The sequence below is a fragment of the Myotis lucifugus genome, unplaced genomic scaffold, assembly GCF_000147115.1.
Source record: "Myotis lucifugus unplaced genomic scaffold, Myoluc2.0 scaffold_491, whole genome shotgun sequence".
Lineage (NCBI taxonomy): Eukaryota > Metazoa > Chordata > Mammalia > Chiroptera > Vespertilionidae > Myotis > Myotis lucifugus.
Window position 1 is genome coordinate 74,448 of NW_005871539.1, and position 22,540 is coordinate 96,987.

Consider the following 22,540-nt stretch of genomic DNA (forward strand, 5'->3'; position numbering starts at 1 on the left):
ACACACACACACACACACACCCTGTGCACGAATTTTGTGCACCGGGCCTCTAGTATGTGTGTGTGTGTGTGTGTATGTATGTGTGTGTGTGTGTGTGTGTGTGTATAAATATATATATTAGAGGCCAGTGCACAAAAAATTTGTGCACTCGGCAGGGGGGGGGGTGTCCCTCAGCCCAGCCTGTGCCCTCTCGCAGTCTGGGACCCCTCGGGGGATGACCACCTGCTGGCTTAGGCCTGCTCCCCGGGGGATTGGGCCTAAGCTGGCAATCAGACATCCCTCTGGCAGCCCAGCAGCCCTTGGGGGATGTCCACTTGCCAGCAGGGAGCAGACCTAAGCTGCAGTCTGACATCCTTAGCGCTGCTGAGGAGGCAGGAGAGGCTACCGCCACCACCGCTGTACTGGCAGCCATCAGCCTGGCTTGTGGCTGAGCAGAGCTCCCCCATGTGGGAGCGCACTGACCACCAGAGGGCAGCTCCTGCATTGAGCGTCTGCCCACTGGTGGTCAGTGTGTTATAGTGACCAGTCATTCCCAGTCTTTCTGCTGTTAGGGTCAGTTTGCATATTACCCTTTTACTATATAGGATAGAGGCCTGGTGCACGGGTGGGGGCAGGCTGGTTTGCCCTGAAGGGCGTCCCAGATCAGGGTGAGGGTCTCGCTTGGGTGCCTGGCCAGCCTGGGTGAGGGGCTGAGGGCTATTTTCAGCTGGTAACACCCCCTTCAGGGTGGGGGTCCCCACTGGAGTGCCTGGCCAGTCTGGGTGAGGGGCTGAGGGCCATTTTCAGGCTGGCTGCCGACTGAAGCTCCCAGCCTCTCCTTTTTTTCTTTTTTTTTTTTTATTCTGGGATTTATTTACCTTCTATAATTGAAACTTTGTTGCCATCACTGGAGCTGAGAGCTGGGCTCCTGCTTGCTCCAGCTCTGAGGCTACGGCCTGCTGAAAGCAGGTATCTGGGGTTTGTTTAGCTTCTATAATTGAAACTTTGTTGCTTTCGGAGCTCAGAGCCGGGCCGCAGCAGGCGGGGAACCTTGGCTTCCTCCATCACCGGAGCAAGCAAGCCTCCTGCTCGCTTCAGCTGCGTGGCTGCCGGCCGCCATCTTTGTTGGGTTAATTTGCATATCGTGCTGATTAGCCAATGGGAGGCATAGCGAAGGTATGGTCAATTACCATGTTTGTCTATTATTAGATAGGATATATATATATATATATATATATATATATATACATATATATATATTTATTGATCTCAGAGAGGAAGGGAGAGGGAGAGAGAGATAGAAACATCCATGATGAGAGAATCAATGATTGGCTACCTCTTCCACACACCCCCACTGGGGATTGAGCCTGCAACCCGGGCATGTACCCTGACCAAGAATCGAACCCTGACCTCCTGGTTTGTGGGTCAATGCCCAACCACTGAGTAAAACCAGCCAGGCCACTGATTATTTTAAAGAAATGTATACGATGATGGTAAGTCATATTGCAGCTCTTGATGTTCCATTCTACAGCTTTCTTTAGAATATGTTCTCTAGTTGAGGATTTGCATAAAGAATACACTGCTGTTCTTGCTATTTCCAAAGCAGTCTTTAGAAAAGCCATATCTATCCCTTTATTACGTTTGTTCATAAAGGGAAGATTCATAATTACTATATCAAGTGATTTGGACATTGTTAGATAATGAGCACACATCACATTGAACCATGTCAACATTTGTTAACTCAAACTGTTCCACTTTCCTATTAATGATATTTCCAGTGCATCTTCATCTACGTCAAATTCACACACAACCTGCAATGCATGGCCTGGTTCCTCGCTGTTCTCGAAGTAGTGTGGGCTCTTTGAATCCATTCACTTGTTGCAGGCATGACTCTCTGGTTCTTTGAGCCTTAGTGTCTCTTTCTTTCCCTTTTTATTTTTTAAATGTGGGTTCACAGTGTTTAAGGGCACTGGACCTCAGGCGGCTGGAAGTACCACCCTGTCTGTGTTATCTTCTTGAAATTTAAGTTTTTGTTTTTAGCAAAGTTATACTACACATTGTTTAAGACAGCATACCATTTAAAAATATTGTAATGAAAAATAGCAGTCCGCTTGCTCTTATCCATCTCCATTCCAGATTTGTTTCTAAGAAACATGCACTTTAATTCTTTTGCCTGCTTCTTCTGGTGTGTCCTACCTGCCTTCTAAATATTCTGCTTATACCGCTTTTTCTCAATACTTTTAAGTATCAGATACATTGATTTTGCTACTATGGAAGTGAAAATTTAACTTTCATACTTATTCTCTCTCTCTTATACACATATACTTCTCTTTCCTTAATTCTCCCAATATTACTATATTTGGTTAAATAAATATTTGATATTTAATTTGACAATATAAATTTTATTAACAGATATATTATATTTTATTTTTGTACAATTTTTTCTTCCCAATAATTAGTAATTGACCTGTGTTTATTTGCTTATTTTTCTATTATCTATATCACAGAAATATCCCCAAATGAATAGAACTTCAAATATTTTCTCCATATATTCATATATAACAAATAATCTATCAGAACCAGGTTTTTTATTGAGACTTTTTTTTAAGCCTCATTCACCATCATTCTGAGAATCCCTTTCACCTTTCTCCAACATGGAATCTTCTGATTCCTGGGCCAAATGTCTTTCTCACTTTCTACCTTCATTTTGGTGAAATGCTTCCTTCAGAAACACCTGGAAAGGTGTGCTTGGAAGGTATATGGAAGGCTTTGTATGTTGAAATTTTCTTCATTCTCCCCTTATGCTTAATATTTTGGTTGGGTGAAGAAATCTAAGTTGGAAAATTTTTTTTTCTCAGAGTTTTTATTCTTGCTTCCACGTTCCTATAGACACATTGATGCTTCTGATTCTTAGCCTTCTGAATGTAACCTGCTTGTTTCGTTTCCAGCTCTGAAAACTTTTGCTGTAAAATTTCATCATGACATGCTTTGATGAGGATCTTTAGTTATTCAAGGAGCTGGTTATCTGTGGGCCCTTTAGATCTGGAGACTCGTGTTCTTTAGTTCTTAGAGTGTTTCTTGCATAACCTAAATATATGACCTTTTGAGCAAACTATTTCACCTGACACATACTACTATAAATAATATGTATCCCTAGTTGTAAAAAAAAGAGAGTTTCATACAATTAGTAATCAAAATGTTGTAACATATCTGTGAAGAGTCCATAAATCTGTGACATGTTAGTTAGGAACCCTTGCCTTACAGTATGGTTCCGTGTGACATGGCTGAAATGTGTTTTCATTTGAGACTGCTCAGATCATCTACTCTGACTTCAGAATGGCGCTAGATTCCATGTATTAGATGTGCAAGATTCCCCACTCCTTGAGAGCAAAGACTGTGTCTTACTTGTTGTGTGTCTCCAGTGCCTAGAAAGTACTGAATATAGTAAGTGCACAATACATGTTTATTGACTAGCTGAGGTCTTTTCCTACCAACTGGATGTCTAACTGTGGACAAGTCACTTGTTAGAAAAAGTCGAGCTAGAGTGACCCAAAAGAGAAACTCACTTACTAGTAGGAGAGGTGTAGAGAAAGAAAAGGATCGACAATTGAACGTTGCGGCACAACTACACTTAAAAGGTAGGCAGAGGAAGAGGGGGAGATAGATGGAAAACCAGGAGAACATGAGATCATGGGAGCCAAAAATGGGCCTTTCCAGAAGCACATCACATCAAATAACAGGAAAATGCAGCTTGGGCTAGACCATGTTCTGCCTTCAACCAAGCATTTTCATACGCACTCTTGTGTAGATAAGGAGCACTTAGCACGCCTGAGATGTTTATGGTTAGAGCTGTCTTTGTAGTATAAGGAAGTTTTCCTGAGCCCTGTGCTGTGTGAGAATGTGCAAGTGTGTGAATTGTGTATGTTTTGTGTGTGATTTGCTACGGGCCTTCAGTTCTCTTTGTCACCAACCACTGGATTCTTCTGCAGAAACAGCGTAGTCTAGAATTTGGAAATAAGTAGGCTTCATTCTTACTATATTTCACTGATTCTAAGATCCTTTTTTACATCCCTGAAACAGGATGCATCATAGTTTAATTAGCAGCATTCTACTTTAAGGGCACATGACATAAATGGTGCATTTTAGCATTGATGGCACTGATGAAATACCATTGGAAAGAATAAAATAATATTCACTCAGGTTAAAAATATTTTTATTTGTTTAGCATGAGTTGTTGCAGAAGCCCAACCCAAAAGGTCTCCTTCTCATAAGTGAATGCTATAATCTCATCTGTAAGGTCAGGGGCAGCAGTTACCTTAGGAACAGGGTCCCCTGTTTGCATCCAGACCCCTGGAAATGCACCAATTTTCTTGGACATTCCTGGCAAATGTGTTTAGGTAGATGACCTCACTGTGTTCTGATTCCATGAAAGTGAAAACTTTGCAGAAAGTGTCAGTTGAGATTGGTAAAACCATATCCATTTAATGTTTATGCAAATTTAAGCTTACCATTCTCTTAAACTAAATTTCATCATTGAGAATGTACAAAACCTAGATTGAGGATTTTTTTGGGAAATGTATTAATATTTAGGTTTTGAAATTTCCTTATTCTTTTATAAAGACAAATTTCAACAGTCTTATTCTCCCCACCTTTGCTCCCTCCATGAAAACAGTACACATATGCAAGCAAACACAGTGAAGGCAGAAAACCATGGACCTTTAAAGCACATCATAAATAGATTTGCAGGCAGAATTCTGTGGCTGACATGGACCTCTATTGCTATAAATCACAAAAATAAACCCTGGATGAATGTTTTATTCCTGAAGAAGGGGGGGTGTGGATCTCCTTAGTTGTCATTATAGTGACTATCAACAGAGCATTGTTCAAACTAATCACCAGAGAAGGAAGAAAGGAAGGTTCTAGAATGTGGCCTCAGGGAGATTGTTATACATGAGCATTATACTTCTACTATGACATGCCGGATAGCATGTGTGAAATGTGAATGCATAATTTTGAAAGATTTTTCATTTCTCTGGAATGGTAAATTTACATATTGTTTGTTCTCTCCCCTCATGTGCATACTCGTATGACAGCAATTTTCAACCTGTTTCATCTTAAGGCATGCCTAAACTATTACTAAAAATTCTGCAGCACACCAAAAAAAAAAAAATAGGTGTAATTTTTATTCATTCACACCGGGTGGCTATTGTTGTGTTGTTGTCATTTTTTTATTTGACAATCTAAGATGAAAGATGTCAGTGCCCCTGACTAAGTATTGCATGTTTTAAAAATTCTTGCGGCACACTGGTTGAAAATCACTGCTGTATAAAGTCAAACATAACATTTTATACATGCTTCAAATGTTCATAAAAAGCCTTAAAAATTTTTCATTCCTTTTCTTCTCTCCCCTCCCATTCATTCCTGTTCACTTGTCATCTCATGTGGTGAGTTGGATTGTATTACGTCTTTCGAAGACTGAGTCCCTAATCTGTCTAGGTTTCCCTTGCACTGACACTGTGGTCCCTAGGACCTGACAAAATATGAAGCAAATGCATAGTTAACCGTTATCTGAATTTGCTCATTCAGATTTACTGATATGCCTATTTTGAATCTGATACTTGGCCCAGCTGATTTGAGGAGGCTGACCTCCTGGTGTTAATTTGTGGGCCAACACAGACAGTGCTCAGTCCCTGGCAGGTGGTTACTAGCTACTCCTAATCCACAAGCCGCCTGTGCCCTTGCCTGGTGTTCCCCCAGAGACGTGCATCCTGATGAGAGGTCAGGCTTGTTTTAGAGAACTTTCTCTAATTTCTTGAAAACCATCCGCAGGCATGCATACATGCAGAGCATAATAGAGAATTAATGGGAGCTGTAAGCTGAATTAATCTCATCTTAAATCACCTTGGCTTCAGTTATCTGTGAGTTTTGGTGTTTACCAGAATAGTTGCCTTTCTCCTCCATTTTACCTTCTCCACCTAATATAGCCACAGCTGAAAAAAAGAGAAGCATGTATCTGTTTCTTCAACAGTCCCTGATTTCTACCTGCCTGACTGAGGGATGTCACCATCACGATTTCATTAGACTCCAGCAGGGCACAGTGCACACCGAGAGACCATTCAAAAGGAAAACTGAAATTTCCACATAGGTTGAGATAATTTATTTGGAGCTTATTGTCATCAGGAAATTTTCTCAGTTGCCTTTAGAAAGTACTTAAAGTGACATCCTATATACTAAAAGCCTAGGTGGCATCGTGCGATGTTGTCACAAGATGGCCTCCATGATGTCGTCACAAGATGGCCAGCAGGGGAGGGCAGTTGTGGGCGATCAGGCTGGCAGGCAGAAGTGGTTAGGGCAGCTGTGGGCAAACTACGGCCCGCGGACTGGATCCGGCCCGTTTGAAATGAATAAAACTAAAAAAAAAAAAAAAAAGACCGTACCCTTTTATGTAATGATGTTTACTTTGAATTTATATTAGTTCACACAAACACTCCATCCATGCTTTTGTTCCGGCCCTCCAGTGCAGTTTAAGAACCCATTGTGGCCCTCGAGTCAAAAAGTTTGCCCACCCCTGGGTTAGGGGAAATCAGGCAGGCAGGCGAGCGGTTAGGAGCCAGCAGTCCCTCTCCACTGGGATCGGGCCTAAACCAGCAGTCGGACATCCCCTAAGGGGTCCCAGATTGGAGAGGGTGCAGGCTGGGCTGAGAGACACACACACCCCCCCCCCGCCCCGCACAAATTTTATGCACCGAAAGACACAGAATAAATGGAATTGAACCAATTTCTTCTGGTACCCAAAGCAGCTTTGGATCAATCTGATTTTTAGGAGAAAACTATAAAAATTATTATTTATGGATCTATGGCTCCACATATCATTGTTTTCTTTCTTCTTTCATCTGAAATGAGAATAGCCCAACCTGAGGAAATGAAATCAATGGCAAATAATTTTGATATTGCTGATCATGAATTTATCATCTGCAGAGTATAGCTGTGTGTGTGTTCCCCTCCCGGAACTGCTAAATGAAACCTTTTATTTTTCATTACTGCTAAAAAAAATGTTTCCCAAACTTTTACTTCTTAATCTAGATTCAGGAGAAGGAGAGTGGAAAGTGTTTTCGTCTTCTGATTATCATTAATTACACTAAGTTGTATTTTGAGGTTGACCCATTTGATTGCTTTTTTTCCTCCTTGTGGTGTTATAGCATGAAAAGAAAACAATAGCAACAAGAAGCAATTAGGATCTCTGCTCATAACTAGCAGGCTATATGATCCACCTTTCTTCCTATGTGTCTGACATATGAGGGTCATTTGTTTATGTGAATGCACCAAGAACAGCATTGGTCCAAAATACAAATAATGTCAGGCAAGTGGAAGAGATAACTTATATCCAGACCTATTTTCCCAAGATGAATGTTATTTGTATCTTACCGGTAGATAAGAAAGAGTCACAAGGAGAATTTCCTGGTGTTGACTGTGCCATAAGAATGAGAACAATTCATTTTGGGATTGATTACTACAACATTCACTTTTTATTCCTATACTTGTGTTTGCTAAGATGTGACTGTAATTTTGATGCTAAAGTAAATGATATCTCTCTTCAAAAGAAAAGGGAAAAAAGAAGCATTTAGGGAAATCTAAGAGAAAGTGTAGTTTATTTTGCTTTTCAATTAATTCAAGAAAACTCATTCAAGTTAGTATATGTCTTCTAGGTAGATTTGAAATATTCTACCAACCATTAGATATGTTTCCTTAAAAAAGTAAGCAAATATTTTTATCTACAAAGGAAAGGTGTAATGTATTATGAAAGCTGAAATATGGAGATAAATGAAAACAACAACAACAAAAAAAAAAAAGAGGGAAACTGCTGATTTGAAGGCCCTATCACACTGACCAATGCCTCGGAGTAATGTGGGGAGAATGAAATCACCACACAAGTAGAGTGGACCAGGAGCTTGAGTGTCATTAGATTTTCTAAACCCAAGGGAGCACTAGATTTACATGTCATATTTTAATATTAATTACTTCAGAATGATATTGCCAAGGATCCTTATCTCCTTTGAAATGTGACCTCAATAAGAATATTTAAAACCCACACTTTTGGGCTCTGTTATATAAATTCTTCCCATAACATTTTCTCGTTTAGAAAATTTCAGATTTCTAGTACATTTGCTTTGGGAAAGGAAAGAGGTTAATTTTCAGTGACATAGTAATCCGTGATAGACAAGAGTCCTCCAGCTAGCTCCCAGAACACTCCTAAATTTTGAGGGGCAGGTGTACATCCAGGCCTCCATTATTCCCAACTCTGTAATTTAGTTTGAATTGAATATACTATTTATTCTCTTCATGCTTAAGTCAACTCAGAATTTTACCTCTGTGGGTTCCAGAGGCAGCACCAGAGAGAAATAATAGCACTGCCTTGGAAGTCAGGCTTTGAGGGTTTGGGTCCCAGCTCTGCCAGGTACTAGCTGTGTGACCTTGGAAGCTTGCTCAGTTTTCTCAGCTATAAAACGGAGATAATTTTTATTCACTTCATGGGATGCCTGTTAAATGAGTTTTAAATAAAGGCCATAGAATATTGCCTGGCACAAAATAAGCATTATGTAAATATTAGCTATTATTCACAAGACCTTAAGCTGAGACTAAATTTTTTTAAATTAAATTTTATTTAAAAATTTATCTGGAAGACATTTTTTATATAAAATATTTTTATTGATTTCAGAGAGGAAGGGGAGGGAGAGAGAGATAGAACATCAATGATGTGAGAGAGAATCATGGATTGGCTGCCTCTTGCACACTCACCACTGGGGATCGAGCCTGCAACCCCAGCCTGCAACCAAGGCTTGTGCCCTTGACTGGAATCAAACCTGGGACCCTTCAGTCCACAGGCCGACGCTCTATCCACTGAGCCGAACCAGCTAGGGCTAGAAGACACTTTTTAGAAAAACTGGGATAATCCCAAATTAGGCACATTTTAAGAGTAGACTAGAATTTACTTCATGGATTGTCCTTTACTTATCATATTAACATTATGAGTGCACAAGCATTTTGCTTATTACAGGGGATGTGGTTAGAATTTGAAGGGCTACATAGAAAATAGCTTTTCTCATCTTGTGTAGGGATTAAGATTTTAAAGAAAGGAGTTCTATCCCCTCTAGTTAAGTCTCTAATTCATTCCAGGGGATGCTCAATAGATGGGTCAGCTTCTAAGACATAGGGTCATCATGTGGTACTTGACAAAAGAGCTGTAGGGGCCTCCTGCTCAAAGGAGGCAGTGCAAGTTCATTGGCTCCAGGCAGAAAGAGTTTTCAGAAGTAGCAGACCACACCCCCCTGCCCCTTTTCTCCCAGCTGGAAAAAAAGTCCAAGGGGCACACAGCCCCACACACAGCACTGAGTGTCCATTGATCTCAGGAGGTGTTTGATCCATCAAGCACAGCCATTGGATCCTTACCTTGGGAATAGGTCAGGGCAGCGTCCCATACACATGGAGATAAATTAGTGCAGATGGGCTGAAAGTGTCAGGAAACCCAGGGTTATGATCATATTCTTTATTTTGCTTAAAAAGGAGAGCCACATGGGGGTTATTTTCTTTCAGTAGGGTGATTTTTAGTTGGTTTTATTAGTGTTGTTAAAAGGTGCATTTCTCAAAAACTATGCAGAGTTCATTTCAGCAAATCTGAACTGAGCACTCAATTTGCCAGGCATTGTATCAAGCCCTGGGCTTCCCTGGTGCCCCGAGGAGCATGTGTGCAGAGGGGAAGCATGACACAGGTCATTTTAGAGCAGCAGCAGAGATTTAAAATAGAGCCGGTAATTCTGATGTCCGCACGGTTACAGACCCCTCTAGAGAAGCAGTTACAGGGGAGGGACAGTACACCGTGTTCATGTCCTCCTTGCATGCTGTGAAGCAGGGGGCACAGAGGTTACTGCCTGACAAAAAAAAAAAAAAGCAAAAAAAGCTAAACTTTATGTAAAAATACCTCAATAGCCCTAACCGGTTTGGCTCCGTGGATAGAGCGTCGGCCTGCAGACTGAAGGGTCCCAGGTTCGATTCCGGTCAAGGGCATGTACCTTGGTTTGCGGGCACATCCCCAGTAGGGAGTGTGCAGGAGGCAGCTGATTGATGTTTCTAACTCTCTATCCCTCTCCCTTCCTCTATGTAAAAAATCAATAAAATATATTTTTAAAAAATACTCAATAAATCTGAATTTAACCCAAAATAAGTATCTGCATTTTTCAATAAGTGAGACATATAAACAAGGCATCTGATCCAGTTAGCGTCGACAGGCTGTGGGGGAAACTTGAGCAGTCTATCAGGGCTACTGTGTTGTTAGAGCGTTGTGCAGACAAGAAGCAAACTCAAGTTTTCCTGACCTTAGGCCCTGCCCAGCCACTTGAGAAAAGCTGCTTTGCCTACAAAGGAGGCCTAACTCAGAGAGATTACCTCAGCACCACGCATTAAAAAACAACTCATAGGGCATTTCTTATCAATAGTGAGTGGCTCACAGTATCACATGTTGCACACCAACTCTGATTTGTGGCAGGTTCCTGTCTTTCACACCAATTATCTAGTTTGCAGTAAATAGGACATTAACAGGTATGCCTCTTTAAAACAAAGCGTAGATTTTAAAAATAAAGTGAGCAGTAATTTGTTTTATTTTTCTATAGAAAACATTTAGAGAAGTTACTTAGTACCCAATGAGCAATGATAGTATTAAATAGTATTTGCAAAGTCTTTCTTCTACCACCCAAAGCCATTTTTGGTGGTGCTCTTTCGGGGACAGATAATTAGCACTAATTGTTGTCTTTGTTTCCTGTTTGGGAGACAGATAATTGAAATTAATTGTTATTTTCTTTCCCTTTACTTTTTCCACCCAATCAGTAAGTCCAAGTGATTCTACTTTCCACCTCTGTTCACTTCTCTCCATCACCACTATCATTGTTCCAGTTTAAGTCACAACTTGTCAGAACTTACTTTAATAGTCTCCAAACTGATTCTTCACTTAACCAAATAATCTTTTACTTTAGAGGAGTATATAATAAGAATGACAAAATAATATTAATAAAGAGTACCACTCATTGACTGCATATTACATACTGTGATTCTTAGAACAATCTTACGAAGTGGTTATAATAACTGCTCCCCATTTAACAGGGAGAAAACAGAATCCTAGAAAGGTTAAGCAGCTTGTCTAAAACCACTAGGCTAGAGGTAGATCCCAGATATGAACTCTCTGTCTCCAAAGCTTGTGCTCTTAACCACCATGCATGCTTTCTGCCATATTTGCCAAATTTTTCCTTAAATTGTAATGCTCCCCTGCAGTATTAAACTATGTTGCGTTACCCAGGATAATGCTGGGCACATAAGCAATCAAGAAGGTGTTTTTTTTTTTTTTAAATATATTTTATTGATTTTTTACAGAGAGGAAGCTGAAGTATTATATTACTTTATTTGTCCCACATCATTATTAAATGAGATTTTTTTTTTTAGGTAAACTGGTTTTCTATTTAACTAAAATGAAACCATTTAAAGATTCCTTTAAATATTGATAAAATCTTTCTGAAATGCATTCCATTCTTTATTGCTTTCTAGTATGATGATTTTAATTTAATATTATCCCAATGACAAAGAAGTAGTGTTATGTACAACAAATGTTGAAAATGCCACTTCTTGCCCTAACTGGTTTGGCTCAGTGGATAGAGCGTCGGCCTGGGGACTGAAGGGTCCCAGGTTTGATTCCGGTCAAGGGCATGTACCTTGGTTGCGGGCACATCCCCAGTAGTGGGTGTGCAGGAGGCAGCTGATGGATGTTTCTCTCTCATCGATGTTTCTAACTCTCTATCCCTCTTCCTTCCTCTCTGTAAAAAAATCAATAAAATATATATTTTTTAAAATGCCACTTCTTTAGTATTTCCTTCTGGGCTATGGTTTTAATTACCATCTATATGCCAATTATGCCCAAATCTTTGTCTCCAATGGGAAATTCTCTCCTGACCTTCAGATCTATGTATATCCATATTACCACTTGACCCAGCAAGCTCAAAATTCTACTCAAAGACCTCCAAACACACCTAGACCCCAAAATCTCCTCCAGAATTCTGTGTCTTAATGAAAGAATCTACTGTCTCCCCCATCTATGCCAGCCATAAACATGGGCATAATGTTTGACTCCTCCTTTTCCTTCACCAACCTTTTCCCCAATCAATTAACAAAAGTTTTAATTTCTAAATATCTCTCAAACCCATCCCAGTCCTGTTTCTGTCAATTACCTTCTCCTGCCATTATTATTTCTGCCTGGACTATTGTAATAACCTTCTAAATGGTGTCCCCTCCAAAAATTTCACCACAATCCAATTTATTCTCCATACTACAAGCACAGAGCATTTTTAAAACTAGAAATTGGATCATCTCACATCTCAGTTTGAAGACTTTTAAGGGTTCCTTATTGTTCAAACTTCTTTGATATTGCTTACAAAGTCTTAGACCAGTGGTTCTCAACCTTCCTAATGCCGCAACCCTTTAATACAGTTCCTCATGTTGTGGTAACCCCAATTTCATTGTTACAAATTTAACATAATTAAAGCATAGTGATTAATCACAAAAAAATATGTAACTATATATGTGTTTTTCGATGGTCTTAGGCGACCCCTGTGAAAGGGTCGTTCGACCCCCAAAGGGGTTGCAACCCACAGGTTGAGAACTGCTGTCTTAGACGATTTGACCATTTCTTGGTTTTCCAGATCTGACCATCCCTGTTTTTACCTGTCCCTCTTAGCAAGCACCAGGTCACTAGGTCTTGTTGAACATTTTTCCCTCTACACATTGTGTATTCTCTTGCTCCTAGGACTTTATATGTATGAGGGAACCCCCTGATCCCTACATCTTAAGATAAGCACCACTATCACAGTACCCATTTCCACTTGTAAAACTGTGTTTAAGTAGCTATTTGTTTCTCTGTATTATCTCTACAATCCTCCCTCAAGACTTTAGGGTCTGGAGAATGGAACCCATGCCTCTCATGTTCAACCTGTATTTCTAATGCCTAACTTTGTGTCTAGAGCATATTAGGCATCAACATATTGGAATATATTTTTTCATTTTAGAATAGTTTAGAGTTACAGAAAAGTTACAGAGATAATACAGAGTGTTCCTTTATTGGCATCCAGTTTCTTATGTTAATATGAACATTTGTCACAACTAATGGGCCAATATTGATACCTAATTAACTAAAATCCTTGCTTATTTGGATTTGCTTAGTTTTTATCTAACATTCTTTTTCTGTTCCAGGATCCCACATTATAATTAATTGTCATATCTCCTTAGCCACCTCTTGGCTGTGATAGTTTCTGAGACTTTTCTGGTTTTTGATGATCTGGAGAGGTCAAGGAGCACTGGTTAGGTATTTTGTGCAATATCCATCAATAGGAGTTGGTCTGATGTTTTCATCAGGATGAGACAGGGGTAAAGGTTTGGAGGAGAAAGACCATGGAGGTAAAGTGCCATTTTCATCCCAGCATATCAAGAATGTACTCTGTCACCATGACTTACCACTGTGATGTTAACCTTGATCACCTAATTGAGATAGTATTTGTCAGGTTTCTCTACTGAAAAATTACTCATTCCCCCCTTCCACACTATACTCAGGAAGTCACTATGTCCAGACTCCATTGAAGGGATTAAGAATTCTACTCCAGCTCCTTGAGGGCAGAGTATCTACATAAATTATTTGGGAGTCTTTTGTACAGGAGGTTGATATAGTATTCTCCATTTATTTATTTATTCAATCATTTATTTATATCAGTATGGAATCATAGATACTTATTTCATACTTTATGGTATAATCAAATACTATATTAATTACTTTACACATATTGTCCCAGTGTTGGCCATCAGGAGTCCTTTCGGTTGGGTCCTCTGTTTATTGGACATCACCTTCACTGTCTGCCCTTTGAGCACATTTTTTAAAAAAATATATATATATCTTATTGATTTTTTACAGAGAGGAAGGGAGAGGGATAGAGAGTTAGAAACATCGATGAGACAGAAACATTGATCAGCTGCCTCCTGCACAACTGCCTCCTGATGAGCCCGCAACCAAGGTACATGCCCTTGACTGGAATCGAACCTGGGACCCTTCAGTCCGCAGGCTGACGCTCTATCCATTGAGCCAAACCAGTCACATTCTTACTTTCTGGCACAACAAGACATGTCAGGCTCACCTTGTGTGTTCCCCGCCCTATCCCTGCCACTCCTCCAAGCAGCCCTGGTTCCTTATCTTTGAGAATATTTTAGAAACTATAATCTGGGTTTTGGGTAGACACTAATGCTTTTTAGTTAAAATTTGAATTCATTTTTAAAAGCCACAAAAGTACAAAGAATAATATATATTCCCACCACATAAAAGGGACACAAGTTGTTTTTGCCCTTTATTTTGCTTGAGATATATTTTAAGAAATAAAATGCTTATCAAGCTGAAGGTCAGTTTTTTCTTCTCCAATCCTAAACCTCTCCCTGCCCCGCCAGAAGCAACCACAATCTTTAATTGATGTGTACACTTTTTCCCCCCAAGCATGCATGGAGTACTCACATGGAAAAAAATGTGGTAAAGAAAAGACTGGCTTTGGGGTTGAGTTACCCACATTTCTGAGCTGTTCTAGTTGGTAGTTGTGTCTCTTCCATTTGTCCATACACTCAGTTCCTTGTGTTGCCATTGCAGCTGGTGTTCCATTTATCACTCCTCCTCCTCGGCAACGTCTCTCCACTGTTGTCTCCAGCCTCTCCCTTCTCTAGGCTGTTTCATCCCCACTTTGTAGGCACCTTCTGCTGTCCTCCTTATAAGAAGGAAGAAGACCAATAACCTGGTATTATAGACTTTATGAAAGCAAATTGTAAGCTGAAAGTGCTAGACAAATATAAAACCTCACTGTTCTGGTCAGAGTGCAAAAAAATGGGGGGATATGGAGCATATTATTCACTTGTTTGGAGTAATTGGCTCTTTAACAAATATACTTTAAAGACATTACCAGCTGCTTCTAGTTATTTTTTAGTTGTACTTCTGAAAGGTTGAGGCTGCCAAATTTCAGACCATCAGATATCTGGGAATCAGGATAATTTTATGGTTCTTCATTTTTAAAAAATAAATACTCTTCTTCCAAATGTAGAAATGCCCCAAATAGAGAAAAAGCTTACTCTTGCAAAGATTGCTGATGAAACTAATAATTTCTCCAGCAAGTGACTTAAAATGAAAGGCTAATTGTTAATGATAAAATGAAAGACTTTAGCTATAACCTCCATCCATAGAATTGAGTTGCTTCGTGGGCAGTTGGGTTGACAATGTTCCGGGTGCCATATAATATTGTCTGCTTACTCAGGTAAGCAGAACTCTGGGAGTTGGGGTTTCCAGCACCCTTCATAGTAAATATATCTATTTTCTCCCCACAGCTTGCACTTATTTTGACAAAGGCCAACTGGAAAGCAGTTACTTGAGGACAGTTTGGATAACGTCTGGATAAGCAGAACAGGCACGATGAAGCACTTCCTGAGGTAAGCATTTCTGGTTTCCCGGATGAGCCCTCTAAAATGAGAAACTTCCTCTCTAATTAGGATAATATTTTTGTTCACTGTTTGTGAAATGGTAGCCATGTCTCGCATTGTACTTCAGCTAAGAATAATTTGGTCACAAGATTCCTCTGCCAACTCTATGTGTACATTGATGCTAAAAGAGAACATTTACAAGTGGTAGATTACAAGCAATTACAAGAGATGCTTGTATCTGTAAAGAGTGGTATGCTGCTGGCCTTCAAGTTGAGGTCCGGGGATTGGTAGTCAAAGAATCAATATAATTTGTGTACAATCATTTTCCTGAAATAAGTAATTTTAAATATCCCTTCATTTAGATTTTGGTTGGCTGGCCAATTCATACAGGTATTTTCAGATATTCCTTTTTGGTAAAAATATATATCCCAAGCTTCTGCTCTTCCTGCCTCAGTGATGTCCCTGAAATCTGCATGATTGTTGATTCCCTGAAGACTGCTGTATAGAGCACTGTGTATGTTGGTATGTTTTGGGGTGATCTTGTTTTGTTTTGAAAGCCATTAGGCTTGACCGGTAATTATTTTCAAGAGTATTGACTGTTATTTACAATACATTAATGGAATTCTTGAAGAAATTTTACATCATATTAAAACATGACAAAAGTAATGTCAGTCAAGCTCTGAAAATTAGAAAATAAAACACACTTTCCCTCGAGGTGGTGGCTTACCGCTGTACACATGCTTGTCCCTTGCTCTGGCTTCTTTTCTCTGAACAATTAGCGGGCTTGCTTCCTTTAGGGACTTTAATTCTTTCAGTGGCTGCCATTTACGGTTTTCCTTTCCCCACTGGTGTTGTTTGCACCATTGTTTCTGGAGCACGGAGGTCGATTTGTGGGGGAGTCACTATGTTCTGCTGCAGCTACTGATGTTTACTGGATCTTACAACTGTGAAGACCTCCCTGGAGGTCACTATTAAACTGCTCACAGGCATTAGCATTTATAGGCATACTGCTCACCCTGTTTATCTCGGCCAAGTAAAAGGATAGTATTTGAAAAATCACTAGGAGATTTGCCAGCAAAGTATTTGATCTGATACATGTTTTGGGTTGCCATGGTAATAAACCCATCTGTTTCCACATTTTGAAAAATTGGTACTTATGAATCCCTCCTGAATATCTCTGAGTGGTGGAATCATGTTAACAGAAAGCTGTAGTGTGAGATGAAGCTGAGACATCGGGAGCTACTTTTGTGAAAGTGGAGGCAGAAGTGGTCAGGTTTGTGCCAAGATGGGTGCAGCTGGATTTCTTCTTCACTCTCTTGCTGGTTTTAAAAAAATGAGTAGCCTCAAAACCAGCCATTTTAGGAGAAATAGGAGCATTAGTGTCTGTTAGGTTTTTTGTTCCATTGAATAGGTGTAACATTGTGTTTGGTGCAGATGATCACATTTTAAAACTAAGTTGTATGTGGTGATTTAGAACTGGTATGGGTAAACTCTACCACTGTAATTTCACACAGACGAGCTCCGAGGATAATGGAACCAGCACATCCCTGTCAGTTGTGTGTTCTGATGCAAATTTTTCTCTTTTAAGTTGGCATGTATATATTTTATAAATATTACTTGACATTGATTATTTATGTGAAACTGAGTCTTGGATAATAGATTACACACCAAGAAAGATACTTGAGGATTTTCATTGACCTTTGGTTTTGATAATAAAAGCAAATTCAATCATTGCCCGTCCTTAGTTGATTTTTGAAATATATATATATTTTATTGATTTTTTACAGAGAGGAAGGGAGAGGGATAGAGAGTTAGAAACATCAATGAGAGAGAAACATCGATCAGCTGCCTCCTGCACACTCCCTACTGGGTATGTGCCCGCAACCAAGGTACATGCCCTTGACCGGAATCAAACCTGGGACCCTTGAGTCCGCAGGCTGACGCTCTATCCACTGAGCCAAACCGGTTAGGGCTCCTTAGTTGATTTTTGCTTTTGGCTTTCGTTTTTGTTTTGAATGCTTTCATTAAGTTATAATGAGTATGTATTCATTATATGTAAATGTTTATGGAATTTGGAAGGCTAAGAGGGCAGAGAAATAATCCTGCATTACAACTCTATCAGATCATTTAAACTGCCTTTTATTCCCTGTAGTCTGTGCCCACAGATGTTGGACAATTTGGAAATCTTTTTATTTGAACCAAAGAGAAGGTTATGTACACATTGCCCGAATAAAATAGGTGTTAGTTCCTGAGCTCAACAAATATGTAGAATAAGGAGTTGATTTTCATTGAGAAAAATTCGGCATTATTTAAAAGCCCCCAGAGTGATTGATTTGTCAACTTCTGTGTTGCTGTAGAATGAAATGCTCCATGTACAGTCTCAGAAGAAATGAGGTTAACCATAAAGAATCCAGGTTGAGGGAAAGAATGGATTTTAATCCACATTTAAGATGCATGGGACCCACACTCTGCTCTCTCCAGCTCACTGTTACCATCGACCTGTATTAATGGTGTAACTACTCAGAGTGTAAAGGAGTGAGGAAATATTTGAAATATAAGAAATTACATGAGAAGTTAGAAATAAATGCTATAGATTAGTGCACTCAACTGAAGGATATGTTTTAAATTGAGAGTAGATATGGGATATGATATAAGTACATCATTGCCACCAATTAACGACTCTTTCCAAGGCCTGCATTAAAAGAAAACCAGTGATTAAATGGAGAAGAAAGTGTGCCTGTGTTTTATCAGAGAAAGAGAGGGCACTTTCTGAGCCCTAAATAAAACTGAGGCTTTGGGTGTAGTTTATATAGTATATTTCATTAACGTTAATTCAGTTTATATGTCTCATAAAGAAGGCATAAGACTTGGACTGAAGATCTGTTGCCTTGCTAGGATTTACTTGTTGAGATGATATTTTTTAAGTTATCAGGCATTATTAATTTTGACATTTTCTAATACAGGGAATCTTTTAAGGCACCCCATGTAAACGTTCCCGGCCTCAGGATCTCAGTGTCTTGGCCCTGGACTTCATTGCATATTTTTCTTCCTGAGACAGGAGGGAGGAGAGGAAAACGTCTGCCAAACTCAAACCTCCAGGGGAGACACTTTGGGCAGCACAGCAGAATTGCACCCAAGTTCTGGCTGTGAAGCAATTGAGAGGAAAAAAGTATTTAACACTATAATTAGGTAAATAAAGGCTTACAATGAGCAAAAATAGCCATAAATTGGGTTTTATATACAGGTCATTCACACCTGATTAATATATTGGTCCACTAACTCATTTAGTAAACATCTACTGCTAACAATTGTAGTACCATGCCACATTTTAAATTATTTTCTATTAATAACAATTGTGATTAAACAGAATTAATATCCCATTTTACAGCACAGAGCATGAAGGCTTGACAAAGTTAAGTTACTCACACAAGGGCACACTGATATTTGGGTATGTGTCCTGACTGGGAATCAAACCCACCACCTTGTGTTGTACAGGATGTACAGGATGATACTCCAACCAACTGAGCCACACCAGCCAGGGCACACGGATATTTGAATGCAGGCCTTTGACTTCCAAGCTGTTTCTCATAGTTTCTGCATTGTGTTACTCCTTTGGTGTGTGTCTACTGTGAGCCATTGTGGGTGATACAAAAGTGAATATGAGGTGGTCTCCGCTCCAAAGTAACATACCATCTGGTGAGGAGCTGAGGCACACGTGGGCAAAACTAAGATAAAAAAAGGAATGTGGTCAGTGACATGCTACAGGCATTTTGTGACAGGAATGCTGAGGGATGGCTTCACTGGGGTGAGATTGAGGGGAAAGGAGGATGAGGATGCTCCTATCGTATATAATAAAAGGGTAATATGCAAATTGACCCTAAAGCGAAACAACTGGGAACAACCGGTTGCTATGATGCGCACTGACCACCAGGGGCAGACGCTCAATGCAGGAACTGCCCCTTGGTGGTCAGTGTGCTCCCATAGGGGGAGCTCCACTCAGCCACAAGCCAGGCTGACGGCTGTGAACGCAGCGGAGGTGGCGGGAGCCTTTCCCACCTCCTCGGCAGTGCTAAGGATGTCCAACTGTGGCTTAGGCCTGATCCCCTGGCAAGTGGGCCTAAGCTGGCAGGTAGACATCCCCCGAGGGGTCCCAGACTGCAAGAGGGCATAGGCTGGGCTGAGGGACCCCCCCCCCCCCGCAATGCACGAATTTTCATGCACCGGGCCTCTAGTTTTTAAATGAGGATAGAGGGTAGGAGAGGTGGAAAAGATGCTGTGAACAAAGCCCAGAAAGTGTGACCAGCTTCCACAAGCAGCAAGTGGTCCAGATGTGTTGGCTGTCGACCCTATGTAGGGTGGGCAGAAGACAAGCTGCCAAGGTAAAGTTAGGGACAATTCTTAGGCACCTTTGCAAGCATGGGGTAAAGCAGTCCAGAACCATGGTAACATTTTCACTCAAAGTAGACCTCAAAGAGAAGGGAAAGTCAGATGAAAAATCTCCTTCCATTGTGACATGTATCTAGCCTTCTCTTAGAGCAGTGGTCGGCAAACTCATTAGTCAACAGAGCCAAATATCAACAGTACAACTATTGAAATGTCTTTTGAGAGCCAAATTTTTTAACTTAAACTATATAGGTAGGTACATTGTTATGAACTTAATTAGGGTACTCCTAAGGCTTAGGAAGAGCCACACTCAAGGGGCCAAAGAGCTGAATGTGGCTCGTGAGCCGCAGTTTGCCGACCACAGTCTTAGAGCTAGAAAACTAGGCCATTCCCTTCACCTTACAGATGGGAAGGCAGAGGCCCAGAGGGGCAGAGGGGCAGAGGGGCAGAGGGGCTTGTCCGAAGTCAAACAGCCCATTGTAGCAAATGTACACCAGACTTAAAGTCAGACTTCCAGACACGTCCCTTTTTAGCTAGGCAGTATTTGCATTCAGTACCCACCAATTTCCAGTGCTCTGGAGGGGCCAAAGGTGCAGGGCCATGTAGTTGTCCCAGAATTTGATTACCATCGCTTGAGGCATTGCCTGAGCTTATCAGATGTAGAAGCTAAATCCTGAAAAGGGGTTTACAGCCTGCACATCCAAATACCACTGTCACTGTAGTCTGGTGTGTTTGGCCATAGTTTTTTCCTTTTTTAAGATACACATGTACATATCAAGTATATAAATACTTACATAAATATACATGTATATACACATATCTCTCTATATAAAAGCCTAAGCAACTGTTTGATCATTCGATCAGTAGCTATGACGCACACTGACCACCAGGGGGCAGACGCTCAATGCACAGGCATGGAAACATGGAACAGATTGATGAATCTCAGAGGGAAGGGGGGAAGGGGGAGGTCGGGAAGAGATTAACCAAAGATCTTATATGCTTACTAGAGACCCAGTGCACGGATTCTTGCACTAGTGGGATCTCTCAGCCTGGCCTGTGGGGACCGGGCTGAAACTGGCAGTCTGACATCCCCCAAGGGGTCCCAGATTGTGAGAGGGTGCAGGCCAGGTTGTGGGACCCCCACCAGTGCACAAATCCGTTCTGTACACCGGGCCTCTAGTGCACACACACACATGAAGTATACACACAAATACACATATATTTACACACTAGAGGCCTGATGCACAAAGATTCATGCAAGAATGGGCCTTCCTTCTTCTGGCTGCTGGCACCGCCTTCACTCTGGCCCGAAGCCACCTTTCCGCCTTCCCACGCTGCCCACAGGCCCAGAGCAGCTGGGGCAGTGCAGGACGCCTGCATTCTGCCCTGCCCCCGGCCGCTTGGCACCTGTGTATGCGAATTATCCTGCCATCTTTGGTGGGTTAATTTGCATACTCACTCCTGATTGGCTGGTGGGTGTTGTGAAGGTATGGTCAATTTGCATCTTTCTCTTTTATTAGTGTATATACAAGTATTTTAACTTACTTTGTTCCTGGCATTAAAAAAAAAATACTTTCCACACCTTTGTTGAAATAGGTTAACCTGAATGCATAGTTTTCTAGGCAATATTCTGTGACACCACCTGGGCCTGCCCATTGACATCAAGCTGCCATCAGAGATTCATTTCAGGCTTGATCATCGGCACCCAGCTCTTCTGCCCCTTGGTTTTCCCTCAGCTTTTCAGGGGCAACCCTCTGACACCTCACTGTTCATTCAGCTCCTCCTATAGAGCATGAGATAAATGAAAGCCCTGGACACTCAGTAAATGTTGGGTTTGCGTTTCATTCATTTAAATTTTGTATTTTTCACTTTTGCTCTGAAGTGAGTAAGGCATGCTGATTTCCCTGTTGTGCTTGCCTCCTTGTCAGGACAATCAGGAGTTGGCTTTACTGTCCCATCTCAGAGGAAGGTACTTTCTCTCTGTCTCTCTAGCAATTTCTTTTATAGAATTATCACACTAATTTTTTTTACTTTTTGTTTTTATTGTCATTTTCCTTACTAGATTATAGGTTCCTTGTGGACAGGGATGGCATGTGGTTGCAGTGAAATTACGTTCTTGACCCATTTTTGTTTTTTCCCTTACATAAGACCCACACGTTTTCCTACTGTACTATACACCAGTCTTCTCATTTTTTACTTGTTCACTTTAGTGAAGGAATAAGTAAAGTACCTTTCAATGATCACTTTTAATTTTTCTACAGTACAGTTAAAAAATCTCTCTTTCAACTACTCTAGGTCTTTAACTCAACAGAAATTAATTTTTTATTCATAATTATATATAATTATGTAGTGTATCTATAATACTAAAAGGCCTACTGCTCATCCTCTATAGAAGATTTGGGGGCTTATGATGGATAATGACTTTCCCTTATTTTATTTATTTATTTAAATCTTTATTGTTGAGAGTATTACAGCTGTCCCCCTCTATTTCCCCATTGCCCTCTCCACCAGGTTCTGGCCTTGCCTCAGGCCTTCACCACCCTTTTGTCTGTGTCCATAGGAATGCATATATGCATATAAGATCTTCGGTTAATCTCTTCCTGCTCTCCCCTCCCCCCTTCCCTCTGAGATTTCATCAGTCTGTTCC

General features: G+C 40.6%; 1 protein-coding gene and 1 pseudogene across 2 annotated transcripts in view; one reads left to right on the forward strand and one right to left on the reverse strand.

Moving 5' to 3' along the window:
- Positions 1–16,335, reverse strand: part of LOC111823443 — an 18,230-nt pseudogene extending 1,895 nt beyond the window's left edge.
- ELMOD1 (ELMO domain containing 1) overlaps positions 15,426–22,540 on the forward strand; it is a 43,833-nt gene continuing 36,718 nt past the window's right edge. For both annotated transcript variants that reach the window (XM_023744838.1, XM_023744837.1), the window contains exon 1: positions 15,426–15,519. The gene's annotated coding sequence lies outside the window, so the exon portion shown is untranslated. The remainder of the gene's footprint in view (positions 15,520–22,540) is intronic.